Source organism: Hyposmocoma kahamanoa, unplaced genomic scaffold (genome assembly GCF_003589595.1).
Source record: "Hyposmocoma kahamanoa isolate Upper Pololo Valley unplaced genomic scaffold, ASM358959v1 202, whole genome shotgun sequence".
NCBI lineage: Eukaryota > Metazoa > Arthropoda > Insecta > Lepidoptera > Cosmopterigidae > Hyposmocoma > Hyposmocoma kahamanoa.
The window spans coordinates 18,332,944-18,347,694 of record NW_020653726.1 but is presented as its reverse complement, the minus strand read 5'-3'; positions in this window follow the sequence as shown (position 1 = coordinate 18,347,694).

Sequence of the window (14,751 nt, the reverse complement as noted above, 5' to 3'; positions counted from 1 at the left end):
AAAGAAAAATTTATTTTTTAAGAACGATCAGGGAATTTATTTAACTACCATTAAAAAAAATATAACAAATATAAAATATAAGAATATAGGTTACGGGAAATATTGAAGAGTGTCTGTTATCAGCAATCTAAAATATTAGCAACTTTGAATTTGTTTTTATAAAATTTTTCGTTTTTTTCTGTTTTTAAAACTACAAGTATTTTTTTTATTTTATCGCACTTGCGCCTGTACCGTTGCGTCGCAAAACGAAGGAACTTTATTTACGAAAAATAAAGACTGGAGTCTTTTTTGTCCCACAAAATCCGACTAAAATAAAAACACAAGTTGTTACGAGAAAAATAACGTATTCATTTTGTAAGTCGCCGTGATTTCAACTTCTTTTGAATGTTATAGCCCCATCGTAATAATCTATGATGTCCCCAATGTCAGATAAAAATGAATATGTACAGCAGTTTTGTAAAAATAATATAAAAAATATGGCAGACGACGCCATTAGCAAGACCGGTACCCCGTGATAAGAAACACTAAAAACTTAAACCAAATTCAAAACAACACACCACTTAAATAGAAGGTGTGTCAGCAAGAAGATTTCCCAACAATCAAGAATTAAAAAGAAGAAAAAACAACTGTCGTTTTTATATGTCATTCAAATGTCATTTAGTTTAGACGTATTTTTATTTTTATTTTATGTTTAATTTTAAGTTTGCCTTTTTAAATAATAATTTAAGAAGGGAATGACACTGATAATTTTTCGTCATTCTTAGATATATAATAATTTAACTTCAAGCTTAGAAATATTATATGCCCGGATGTACCTGATCTTAACTAAAGATTAATCTAATAGTTAAGATCTACAGTAAATGGAGTTTTAATCCCAAAATTTGTGGTTAAGTGCCGTGAAATTAAGGTACACTTTGAACGTTTTCTTATTTGTACAAATATGGTCGTTTAGTGTTTGCCCAGCCTTGCATACAAGCCCTCCATAACGATAATGTGAGCCTGGGAGTAGACGCGGTGCAGCATTTCAAATCTTTTGGATCAAGCGTTTGACTGAAAACCAACAGAATAATCATCGGGTAGCGCCGCGAACGTGCTCGCGTAGCGCTGCCATTATGAATGCAGCACGCGCCATAGCCCGTAGCCCGTACCCGCGCCGTAGTCCGCATCCCTGGCCTACGCTTTCGTTATAAAGCTACCTGAGCAGGGCCTAATCGTTTGAGACTACATCAAAACCTCTACGAGATACAAAAGCGCGATTGCATCGTGACTCTAGCGATTGATAGGCGGTTGCATCACGTTTACATCGCATGACGACGGTTTCACGAACGCGCGTTTACGGCGCTGCAAATGCGCGTCATCTTTCTTTTTTATAACGTCAATGACGGGACTAACAAGTCGTGCGCGTGATGGTAAGCTGCACGTCTGTCCATAACAGTTAGTGACCCTCAGAACTTTAAATTGCAAAGATAAGAGGGGCACTACCACTGCGCCCGTCACCATGAGACATTTGACAAGTCCCGTGTGTTTGTTTACCCTTCAAAACCGGAATACAGTAATCTGCACTTATATACGTTGTAGTGAATCGATTCAAACGTGCGCAATCATCACGTGCAAGCAAGAAGCTTACATACTCCACTGGAGTTTACAATTAGAATTTCATGTAGTTGCTTCATTTCAAAAAATTAACTGAAATTAACAAACAAAACTAAAATTAAAACTGTCCTTTAGCGAAATACGCGACTACAGCGAGTACAGGCGTAGATGACGCGCGTCCTCGCCGCGTACAAATTACACCGTGTGCATAGAGTCTTAAGTCGTGCGTCTGTGTAAAGGTACCTAAACGAATAGCTACTGCGTCGCGACTAAATCGCTACAGATGGGCTACTTGAAGTCGCCGTGTGTAACATACCTATGTTCACCCATACACATACACTGTGTTACGCTATCCTCAGTTAGAGAGATGATCTAAAAGAAGCATCGTCAAAAAAACCACCCATAATGTGACTATACTATGTTTAATTTAGTGTTAGTAACTTTTTGATCTCAAAAGTGTACTGAACGAGTAAATTTAAAAGAGTGAACTTTAAAAAGACATTAATATATGTCTACCTTGTTCGTCCCGTTATTTGATATTATAATAAAACCTTTTTAGTAGGAGTAGACCTTCTTGTGAAAGAGTTCGTCCAGGTAAGTGCTGCCTTAACAATTTCTGCCGCCAAGCAGTTAGTTTAGAAGGGTAAGGGTGCTGATGAAATTACAGGCATACGGGGCTTGTCAACTTATGTCTCAAGGTGACGGGTGCAGTGGCAGTGCCCCCTCAGGTCTTTGCGGTTTAAAGCTCTGCAACTGTTAAAGATAGGTGTGTCGCTTACCACCAGGCGAACGACGTCTTCGTCCCATCACTTGGTAATATAAAAATAAAATCGTACTACTCGTCGAGTGGTATAACTCGGTGAGTCTACCACATCGAGTATAAAACCAGAAATAGACACGAAATGTCATTTAATTTGTTTGAGAACTATTCTGCCAAATTATTACGGTGACAAATGAAATTGTCGGGTATCGTCAATTGTTTCACTTCAAATCGACCAATTTAACTAGAGCTGTACTATAATGGACGAAAATTGAATAATTACTTTTTCTTTTTTAATTACGAATGAAAAGTGATTCCATTTGTTTTGTAATTAGATACTTTGCTGTTTTTCTCGCATCACCGAATGGAACAGCCCCCCATTGTTAAGGATATTATCTTTATTACAATAAATACAGAATATTTTTGGAATATACGGAGACGTACACACAGGTCAGTTGTTGGCACTGTACTATTTCAGCTTTCTAATTTGTGATTTCAGCACCAACGAGAGTTGTATATTTAAGTGATATAAGGCCCATTTGCCTGATAAGTTGCCAGGGATGGATGGCCCTTATTTCGCCTGTATTTCTAGTTATTATGCTCGATGCTCTACCATTAATAAAGCTTAGTTCCTATGTCCACCTTCCTGGTCTATCATCTTTACCCACCACCATCTATAAGTCAATTATCTGTCGAGACTAATTCAATGAGCCCAAACACGACAGTTGTGCTATAATTAAGAGGGAGCAGAGGAAAAATTCCTTATCTTCGATTTGATTTTAGAGGGGTATATCCACTTTAAAGTTAAAAATGAAACTACACGATGTATTCAAGCATAGATACTAATCAGAAACATAAAACAATAAAGTTTCCTTGATAGATAAAAATCACGAAATGACCGCTAATTTTCACATTTTTTCGATTCATCCTCGAAACGCTGCAGGTTATTAGGACAAAAAATAGATAATTAATTATATTTATGCATGATCGAGAACTGTCACTACGGATTTTTAAAATCCCTTTAGTTTTATAGTTATTCCGCTAAAACTCCCTGCAACAACACGGCGCCAAGCGCGTCACGCGACGCGTCCACCAACAGCAGCATCGGTGCCGCCACGTCGTATAATGCCAGCACGTCAGCGTCTCCTACCGCTTCCTTTAATTCTGTGAATGCTTTCTGTCCGCTGTGTTTCCACCGCCAGCTATTTTCTTTTTTAAGCAAATTCGTAAGGGGTATTCCTCTTTGTGAATTGTTCGGAATAAATAATTTACGGGTCCTAGAAACCTCCAAACTTTGTCTATCGTTTGGCGGTGACATCTCCTTTATCGCCCTCACTTTATTGTCATCAGGTCTCATTCCATTCGCGTCAAATATGTGCTCTAGGTACTAATTTCCTTTAATCCTATTCTACATTTCGCTTTATTGAATTTAAGATTAATTTGTCTAGTTCTTTCTAAAAGTATACCTAATGTCTCGTCATGTTCGTGTCTCGTCTTTCCCCATACGATGAGTCATCGATAAAATTATCAACTTCGCCCAGGTCCTCTAACAACTGTCGCATTTTGCCATGAAAGACTTCCGAAGCACAATTAATGCCGAATGGCAAGCGCAAAAATTGATAGCGGCCGAATAGTGTCGCGAACGTGCACAAGTCGGCACTCTCGTCGTCAAGTTGCACGACCCAAAAGCCCGAGTTGGCGTCGAGCACGGAGAAGCATGTGGCGCCGTGCAGACGCGCCGCCAGCTCGGTTAGCGTGGGCAGCTGGTAGTGCGCGCGCTGCACCGTGACATTTAACTCACGCGGTTCGAGGCACACGCGAATGCCACCATCCTTTTTTCTACCACTAATACTAGAGGATGGACCCATTGAGTTGGGTATGTGACCTTTCTTGTTACCTCGAGTAGTTCCATTCCTCAGATTAGCGATCTTTCAAACCTAACGGTATTTTTCTACTTACGCATACGACTGGTGCCACGGACTGATCGACTACGATGTGATATTTACCGGGAAGACATCTTAAGCCACTAAATGAATCAGCATATTTATCTAACTGTGTTGCATTAACACGTCTTATTAACCCTATATCTTCACACGACTGCCGTCCCAACACGCTCTAGCATTTAATGTTAGCTACAGCAAAGAACAAATTGTGAGATTTGTTTTATACCACCATCTTAAACTGCATACACCTTTGATAGGAATCACATTACCAGTATACGATTCTAATTTGATATATGCCGGTTCCAACATTCTATCATTAAAACCTAACAGTAAAAATTCTCCAAAACAAATAACATTTATGTCTGCTCCTGTGTCGAGTTTAAATTGCTCAGTTCCGTTTTCGCAGTATAAAGTTTCTGACCAGTATCCTTTGCTATTTATACACGAAACCATATACATATAAAACGGTTCGTTATCAAAATCAGTACTATAATACTGATTTTGTTCGATTTCGTACGCTTTTTTGGTATCGTTGTCGTTATGAATAAAACGGAGCTTACACATTCTAGCAAAATGTCCGCGATTACCGCGTGCAAAACATGTCACATACAGCACCGAGCACTCACGGGTAGCACAGCGCGCGTTGCTGCCGCCGCAGCCCGCACACTCGCGAACCGGGTGCCGCACGCCGCTGCCGCCGCGTGCTCGCCGCTCCACACCGTCCACTTGTGCCGCACTTGAACACTGCCTATTTACACACAATTGCTTACCACTTTCTTGAGACACCTCCTCAGCTTGGCATAGCTGATCGCTTTATCCAGGATGAGATCGTCACATCTCAGTAACCTGTCTCTCACAGTGAGATTTCGAACACCACATACAATGCGATCCTTAATCAATTCTTCTTGCAGAGTGCCGAACTCACAATCCTTGCTTAGCAAACGTAGCGCGATCACGTACATTTGAATCTATTAACTGCCTCCGTGGCCGAATGGTTACCATGCCGGACTACCACGCAGAGGTCCCAAGTTCGATTCCCGGGCCTGGAGAAATATTTGTATGGCCTACATTTATTTCTCTCGTGTCCATGGCACCCGCGACACAAGGTTTCCCTAGTGCGGGGCTATGTTGAGTGTGTGCGTTATTATTATTATTATTATTAATCGACTCACCGTCGTCTTTATTACGTGTAAAGAACTTGTACCTCACCAACGTTATATTGATTGTAGCACCAAAATAATTGTCAAATTTTTGTATTATTACGTCAACGTAATAATACATAAGGATAATGTCAACGTCATCCTTATCACTGTCTTTTTCAAAGGAAAATGTTTGGTATACATCGAAGCCCTCGGGGCCGATGAGGTTGACAAGTAGGCTGGCCTACACTCCAGAGGACTCATTCTTTACCCCGGACGCCTTCACAAATAAATTGAATTGCTGTCTCCATCGCTTCCACGCATCGCCCCGGCTAACGGGACCGCCCTCCATATTCAATTCCGGCGGTGGCCTCGCCTGCTCCATTATTATGCTGATTCTTCTACTATGATTACACTGAAATTTTAGTTTTTAGTATAAAACATTCAGGATATTGTACGTCGTAAAATATACTTTTTTAGCTGTAAAGACAAAACACCGCTGTCTACACGTGGTATTTCAATGAAATACGGCGAGTGTGCGACAACAACTGGTTTATTCTTTTTCATTCACCGATGCACTTGATTATTTAGATCTACCCACAACAGTCATTTTAGCACCATAGTTATTTTAACACCAAAGTCATTTTAGCACCTTGGTAATTTTATCACCATAGTCATTTTAATACCATGGTAATTTTATCACTTTTACTTTATCATAATATATTCATCAAACTTAGTTAAAAACCATCCCTACTGAATTTGCCTTCAAATATATAAACCGCTTTGAAATCAGTCCACATTTGGGAGCTACAATACCACACACAGCTATACAAACACACAGACACACAAACAAAAGTTTCAAACTTATAAGTCCCCTCTTATTGCATCGAAGATTAAATAGGACAATTTTCCTGTAAGCAGAAATAATTTTATTTATTTATTTGTTCCAGGGATATTAGAAATGTGTACTCTATTCGTAATAATAATGAAAACATTGAATATGATATCTGAAATCATATTAAGGATACTATGCTTTATGGAAGATGCCTTAGTAATGATGTTACAAAACATTTTTAACTCTATCAACTTCTGCTGTCAAATATGTTCCATTATTCCCGTTTGTTGCGTCTTCATAATCACATCTAAGCTCAGATGTTTTTTAAGTAGCAACTCAGGAGCTTGCTCTACAGGTCACGACATCGGTTTATCCTGTATTGTTATGACAATTCTCACCCTGATTGTCGTGTTGTATATACTTAATGCAACTGACTCTTTAGACATGATATTTGACAGATTTGGATATATACCTAAAAGTAAACCTAAAAGTCAACATAAAGTGAAATCACTGTACTCTGCGTAAATATGTAAGAGGCTTTAAAGAGAGGCGAAAATAATGCAATGCTATTAACAAATTAAACCCTGTATCGAACAAAAGCGTCGTCATGATAATTTTTATCAACGGCCAATAAAGAGTGAAGTGGAGGCAATGAAGAACCAACTTCCTAATGTCAAACTTGTTGAACCAATAGACATAGAGAAAGCTGAACTTTCTAATGCCAAACATGAAATTGTTGAGCAAAAATATATACACAGAAAAGTAGATGCGAAGAACTCGGCGCCACAGTGACGTAGATTTTATAACAAACTGACAATTGCGACGATCTCGGTGTGCTTTTATAATATTTTCACAAAATTAAACTGACGCTGGTCCTATCCTAGTGGCCGCCATGATGGAAAAATAATAATAACGGTGACGTAACCCGTAGTGACGTAAAAGAGTAAACTTGAAAAAGATATTAATATCCGTCTAATAAAAGATACAACAGTATTGTTTCGAAAGCATACATGGGCTTACATTAAATAAAAGTTCTTGAAATGCCTGTATTGCGCCGAGTTCTTATGTAATAGATACACCTATGCCGTGCCTTTCAACCTTCTAGATGAATCTAGGTCGATTTAGTTTGACGGACCGTAACATGTTACCATCCTTCCAAGCAGTTGAATTTAACCAATATCTAAAATATACTAGATCAGATTTAAAGTTCCTGAATCAATTAGAAAATACAAAGTGACTGTCAGAGATAACGGAAGTTCAAACTGAATAATGAACTCTTTACAACGGAGAAAAGAGAAATACAAGAAATCGCCAAAATGTTTTGCCACATTAGGTGAATATAATAATCTGTATAGTTTTCATTGTAACATCAAAACTGAAATGTCTTCTATGTAATAATTCTAACATTTGCTGTGCTGGAGCCCAAGCACATTGCTCACTCTTGACATCATTGGTCATGTTAGTAGTTGTATATTTTGTCCTCGACGCGTTTCATGGGGTCTACTCGATCTCCGTCCGAAACAATTACTGCCAAATAAGCAATACTTGACCAAATGAAACGACGCGTGATGCGAATGAAGCTTCATACTGGATACTTGTCTTTTAATTTTGTCGAATATTACTTATTTGACAGTAATTGTTTCGGACGGATGTCGCACGGAGATCGAGATTAGCCCCCCATGTTCTCGATTCCGTTTTCAATGTATTAGGTTATGTGGAAGAATATAATACGGAAATATACGAAGAATCAAACACATTTAGACAATCACCTCCACGTCCACATTACTTCCACTACACCCATCTTACCAAACCTGTAAGTGTTACTGGTACAAGCTCTTCTGGCATAACAAACGTTATCCAAAAAGCACATGGATTTGATGATAATGAAAATAAATTTGAGGATAACGAGCAGATTTTATTGAAGAGTACGTTATACACGGAAAAAGGAGACGACATGATTGTTACAACAAGAATGATTGGTTATCAAAAGTGCCATGACAAAGCTGTTAATATAACAGAAGTGAGTTACATAATTGCAGTAACTTACTACTTACAAATCTACTTCTAGGTATGCACTTGGAAACACCTTGACTAAGGAACCCATTGCTCAGCACAAATCCTTTTTAAGCTGAGAGATAATTATCGACTACTTGTACGTAGATCAAAAAACTTAGTAATTCCTGCGTTTAATGGAGAGTTCTCCCAACTGGCTTTTACTAGTTACCAGGAGATATATAGACCAATTCTTTTACCTATTTACGCAATGTCGGTGTTTTAGATGCCTTGACTGTTTTCCAAGTTAGTGTTGGCTACAATCATCGAGTATATAACCAGAAATAGAGATAAAATGTCATTTAATTTGTTTGAAACTATTCTGCCAAATCATTACGGTGATAACTTCGCTCCGATTGGCCAGCCCAAATTTGTAACAATTGACTTGTATCGTCAATTGCTCAGTTTAACTTGAGCTTTGCTATAATGGACGAAAATTCAAAAATTATATACCGATGAAATGTGATTCAGTTTGTTTTGTAATTAGATGTTTTGCAGTTTTTTGATGGAACAGCCTCACATTGGTAGAGATATTACAATAAATTCACAATTTTTGGAATATACGGAAAAATACACACAGGTCAGTTGTTGGCGCTGTGCTATTTCAGCTTTCTAATTTGTGATTTCAGCGCAAACGAGAGTTGATATTGTGATATAAGGCCCATTTGCCTGATGAGTTGCCAGGGATGGATGGCCCTTATTTCGTCTCTATTTCTGGTTATACACTCGATGGCTACGATTTGCGGCACGATTGTGACACATTTTTTTTCTTTAAAACTCTCTGATTTCACCACAGATAAAGTACGTGATAAGCAAAAAGCGATAGTGTTTTTGTCTTTGACTTGCGGCAACATGGCGACGGCCTTATCAAACGCTTAAGCTTTCAATTATGTTCCACAGAATCTAATGAATAGCTTTGTTTCGAATAACCTTACGATGCGAGTCCTCAATTACTACTTATTTCATTAGCTTGAGTGCGCCCTGTAATTTGAGCCCTAATTTTCCAGGCAGACATTTTATTATTTTATGCCTCACTATTTCAAGCTTTTTAAATATGAATACCTTTCACGTATCTTATACTAAACAAACGATATTTGTTTCTATCATTTTACAGAGTTAGAGTTACTTAATTTTAATTTATGTTTTGTACGTATTGTTCAAAGTATATTTTGTTATCCTACATTTGAAATTAACATTCTTACACTAGCCTCACAGTACTTTTATGAAAATGTAACTTATGTTAAAAGGAATAGTAATTTAATTATAAAAATAGTGACAGACATAACATTAATACGAGGAATAAAAATAAACTAACTCTTCTTGAAAGTCGTCTTCACGAAGTCAAAAAATCATTTAAGGGGCTATGTATACGCTACTATAACAAGATTCGGGTTGATATACGAAATTTGCCTTTCACGAGGTTTAAAACTATAGTGAAACAAAAACCTTAATATACTAAAGGTTATTATACAACTTCTGCGTACTTGAATGACAAAAATCCGTGGTAGTAACCCGTTTAGCTCATGGAGGTAGTCTCGATCTCTGATGTTACAAATAAAAAAAAAATATTTGTAAATGTTGAATGTGTACAAATGTTCTATACAAAGAGCAACCCCTAGAGTTTCTTGCTCATTCTTCTCAGGTGAATCTGCCGTACGAATGAGCGGTAGAGTTTAACCATTGTGACGATTTCAAGTGTAATAGCTTACCTATGAAATAAAGATTATTTTGAATTTGAATTTGAATTTGAATTTGCATTTGAATTTGAATTTGCATTTGAATTTGAATTTGAAAGTTCAATACCATGTTATTGCAAGCTAAGTTTAGATTTTAGTGAAATTTCAAATAATGTGCTGCCATCTAGCGGTTAATAGCTATACGACGCCGAATTCGATTTGTTTACTGCGTTCTCCAAAAAAGAAGCGACCATATGGCAGCGGTATAAGATTTACTTTAGTTTCTTGTAACGAAACAAATTATTACGATATCATAAATAGAAAATTGAAAATTTAAATAAAATAAGACTTAATGATGATACGAAACACCACTGGAGTAGTTATGAACTGTATAAATGATACACACTGTTGAAAGTCCCAACAACGACTGGTTTATTTTAATATTACCCACATATACTACATCTCCCTTACTCTAATTATTGTAAGATAGTTAATTAAGAATATACCATTGGAATATACATAAAAATTTATCTCTATATTCTCTTTTGTATACACTTATTAGTACTAATATTCTATGTAAACTTTTTTTTAACTTATATCTATTTTCTGATCTTTGTTTCCTAATTTTGAAATTTTTTAGGTGGTCGTATAATACGATAACTTCTAGTCACTAATGCACCAGTCGGCGGCGGTTGCGCCAAGTGCTGCAGATGTGACGTTTGTGACTGAGGCTCGGTGGGCGAGGTTGTCTCACCCCAGTGCTCGTCATACACGTCATGGCGACGCTGTACTCGCTGAGACACTTGATCATCAGTGCCATCTGGCACAAGCAATATGTGTTCCCGATTACACCTGTAAATTCCGCCGTTGTCACTTTTTGCCCAGTAAGAAAGTTCGTTAGTATCTTTGCGTTCTATTTGTGCTCCTACCCAAACCTTGCCGTCGGTAACGCGCACCATAGTACCCGAATGTAATGCTGGGAGCTCCTGTGTAGCCCTGTCATAGCTGTCCTTCACGCGAGCTACTCTATGAGTTCTCGAGGCTCTCACCTCAGTCGTTGCAACCCGTCGAGAGTCTAGTGAGTTTTAGGCGACGGGGCGTCTCGTGTTCAATCTTCTCCCCATAAGAAGTTGGGATGGAGAGTCAAGTTCACCGCTTATTGGAGTGTTTCGAAAATTTAGAATTTCTAGTTGCCAATCTTTTCCGTCTTCACTAGCTTTTGTAAACAACCTCTTTACCGTTTGGACATTTCTTTCAGCTAGTCCGTTGGACCTAGGGCACAACGGTGAGCTAGTCACATGGCGGACTTCCCAACTTTCACTAAATTCTTTGAATTCAGCGGAAGAGAACTGCATGCCATTGTCAGTCACTAGCTTAATTGGAATACCAAACCTAGCAAAGATACTTTTTAACAATTTTATAACAGAATTGCTTTGTATATTTGGCAGACATGCGACCTCCACGAACTATGAATAGTAGTCCACCACCAGTATGTAGTGAGCACCTTTGTACTCGAATAGATCTGCGGCGGGCACTTACCAGAGTCGATGAGGCGTGTCGTGCGGTATCATATATACCAATTTTATATATATTATAATAATGTTATGTCAATATTCAGTTTAATCCATTTAACCAGAAAGTCTGTCATACTGAGTGTATTACAGTCTTTTTGCCTTTCTATTTTTTACTGCAATAGATATGGTTTTATATTTTGTTTGATCATTCTAAAAAGTAATATCTTCTAACCATATTGTAAATGATTTTGTATTGTATATTGTAACCAATAACGTAACCATATAACCAGTGAATGAAGTACTCTATAAAGTATATAAGATATGTGTGTGTGGACTGATGGCCCACATGATTTTTTCCAACTGTAATAACTGGAATGTTTAGTACAAGTTGTAAAGCATTTTGTAAAACGCGTCCTGGAATTTGTAAAGCATATATTAAAAAGCTATACCACCTAAGGTGCGGTCTCTCAGTTCTCACACCAAAGCTTCTACTTCTGGGCAAGTATTTAGTTTACACAATGAACAAAACGTAATTTGACAATGATTACATATTATTACACTGTTCGTTATATGGTCCCTGAGGGCCCACTTTTAAAAAACGTATAAATGATTAAATTAATTAAAATATTTATATTATTTATCCGCAAACTTTATTAAAAATCACAAGGAATATTGTAAAAGTAAAAGAAAACCACAATTACGAGCCAATTTCGTGAATTTCATATTTATTTGTGGTCTGTGGATAATTTGCTTTTAAGTATTTCCTTAATCGTGTATGTAGTAGGGTGTCCACATAATAACATACTACTTCTACCTTAAACATCTTTTAAATCAGAACCAACTGAAATATGAAGGTTTACAAAGGGTATTTTTAAGTATCTACGAGAGCGTAAGTTATTACTTGTAAAAACATGATCTTTTTTAGAACTTTCAGCAATTTTACAAGAATTGTCGTCATAATATAGGTACCTACAATTTTTTTATTGATTCCCTGGGATCGCAAATTGGCTTCAACCATAAGTCCACGCATACCTATGAAATCGCAACTATATACTATTTCAGTGTCAAATATTTTGGTCGAATTTGTTCATCGAAATCTTGACTTTTTTAAACTTACGAATTGGCCCGTCTTTTATATGTGCAATTTTTCAAAATAAGACTATAATTGGGATACATTATATACAATGTGAGAGTAAAAGATAAAACTAACACTACTTCACACGAATTTCGGTGGACTTACGGTGTTGATTTCGGTCTTTAAATGGAAGACTGTGAACATATTAAATTTCAATTTAAAATGTTCAAAATTCAAGAACATAATCTCAGTACAGAGTACTAAAAAACCGACCTCAAAAGTACGTGGAATTACGTCTATGTCTATGTCTATATCATTTATAAAATTTAATAAATTTTACTATTAACTGTAATTGTATGTGGTACGTCGCTTAGAAAATATTCGTCAGTACCGTTCTGTTATATATCTCTTTGGTAAAGGGTTGTCAATCATTGATTCGTAATGGATTAGATTTATAGCCTCTTTTCTTAGCTATAAATGACGCTGACATTGACAACTTTACAAATAATATTTGACATTATTTTTAATTGGTTTGCCCGAGCCTCATTTAATAAAACCCAACAATATTTTAGATATTAATCCATTACTTTGATATTCATTTATAAGAACATATTTTATAAGATTTTTAGTACTTTTAAGATTTAGTTATGAACGGCCATTACGGTAAGAAGCTATTACCATTTTTTTTATTTCCGAGTAGAATTACAGAATTTGACCGCTTACCCTCCGCCTATCCTCATGGATTCGTCTCTAAATCAAACATGCGTGGTTTCATCTTAAATTGTATTATTTTGTTGATTTATACTTCAATGTGTTTAAAAAAACAACACGATACTGAGACCTAGTCCGTAACATATAATTTTAGCGTCTTCTAATGGGCTATAAAATATAATATGCTGTGTTTACATGAAAACAAGGAGAACCAAAGAAAATCCAATATTGCTATCCGCAGTTCAAAGGAATAGCAAGTTTAAGTGCAAGCCACAGCTTGCAGAAGGTCTGCTGAGAGGAAAAATCTTGCGAGCACGAAATGAAATACGTGTGGCAGCGTCGCCACCAAATCGCAGAAAATCGTTGAGTACCGACAGCTCAAGACCATGGATTTTGATGTTCTTTTGGAGAGGCCAATCCGCAATAGTAGATATTTTTCTTCTTCTTAAAATGCCTGTCCATTACTGGAGGTTAACCATCAATATGACAAATTTGTCCCTATCCTAACTAACTAACCTAACCCGGGAAATGTCAAGTGAATGTTCTTGTTTTCGACTTTAGATTTCGATTTCTGGTTTGATTTGTTGTTCGTGAGTCCTGCTGATGCTCTGTAGGCTAATCTTACCTGGGAATTAAAAAATTAATTGTCGCTTATTTAACAATGAAGGAAAATATCGTGTGGAAACCTGTACGTCGGCAGTAACACGAACGTTGCCTGCAGTTCCAACTTCATTAAAGAAGAAAGAAGAAGCATTAAAAAAGAGAAGATTATTGTCTAGCATTTACAAACCTTCGATTGTAAGATACTTTACACACATTTATACTACCTTTTTATTATTCCAGAAAAGGAACATCAATGCATGCCCATGTTTAACCCGAAAGCGTTTGGAAATCAGCTTCTGTTCACCATATCGTCTCTTCTTATTATGTTTATTGACACAATAGGATCTACTTGTGTGATATTACAGTGTTTTATTAGAATGTGCCTAATGAGTTGTTATAATTGCTTATCATCAATTTGTCAAATGATAACTTTCTTGCCCACGTGCTGTATATTTTTCTTAACTTCGAAATTGAATTTTTTTTGCACAAGCAATATATGTAAAGGCAATAACAACTCCATATGTATAGTCATAACTGTAATGATTTTAATTTGGCTATTGTTTTTTGGAGGTATCACAACCATTATAAAATCCATAGCGCTAGTGAAAAATATCCCAACAAACATGACTACAATGACATCGAATATTTCACTGAGTGTTTTATCGTCAATGACACCGGATGAATTTACAACTTTCCCATTCAACTTATCCACTGGTTTAGACACAGCTGATAAACCAGACTACTCAAATAACTCTGACTACTCAGATAACCCAGACTCTTCAGATAACTCAGACTCCTCAGATAACCCAGACTCCTCAGATAACCCAGACTCCTCAGATAACCCAGACTC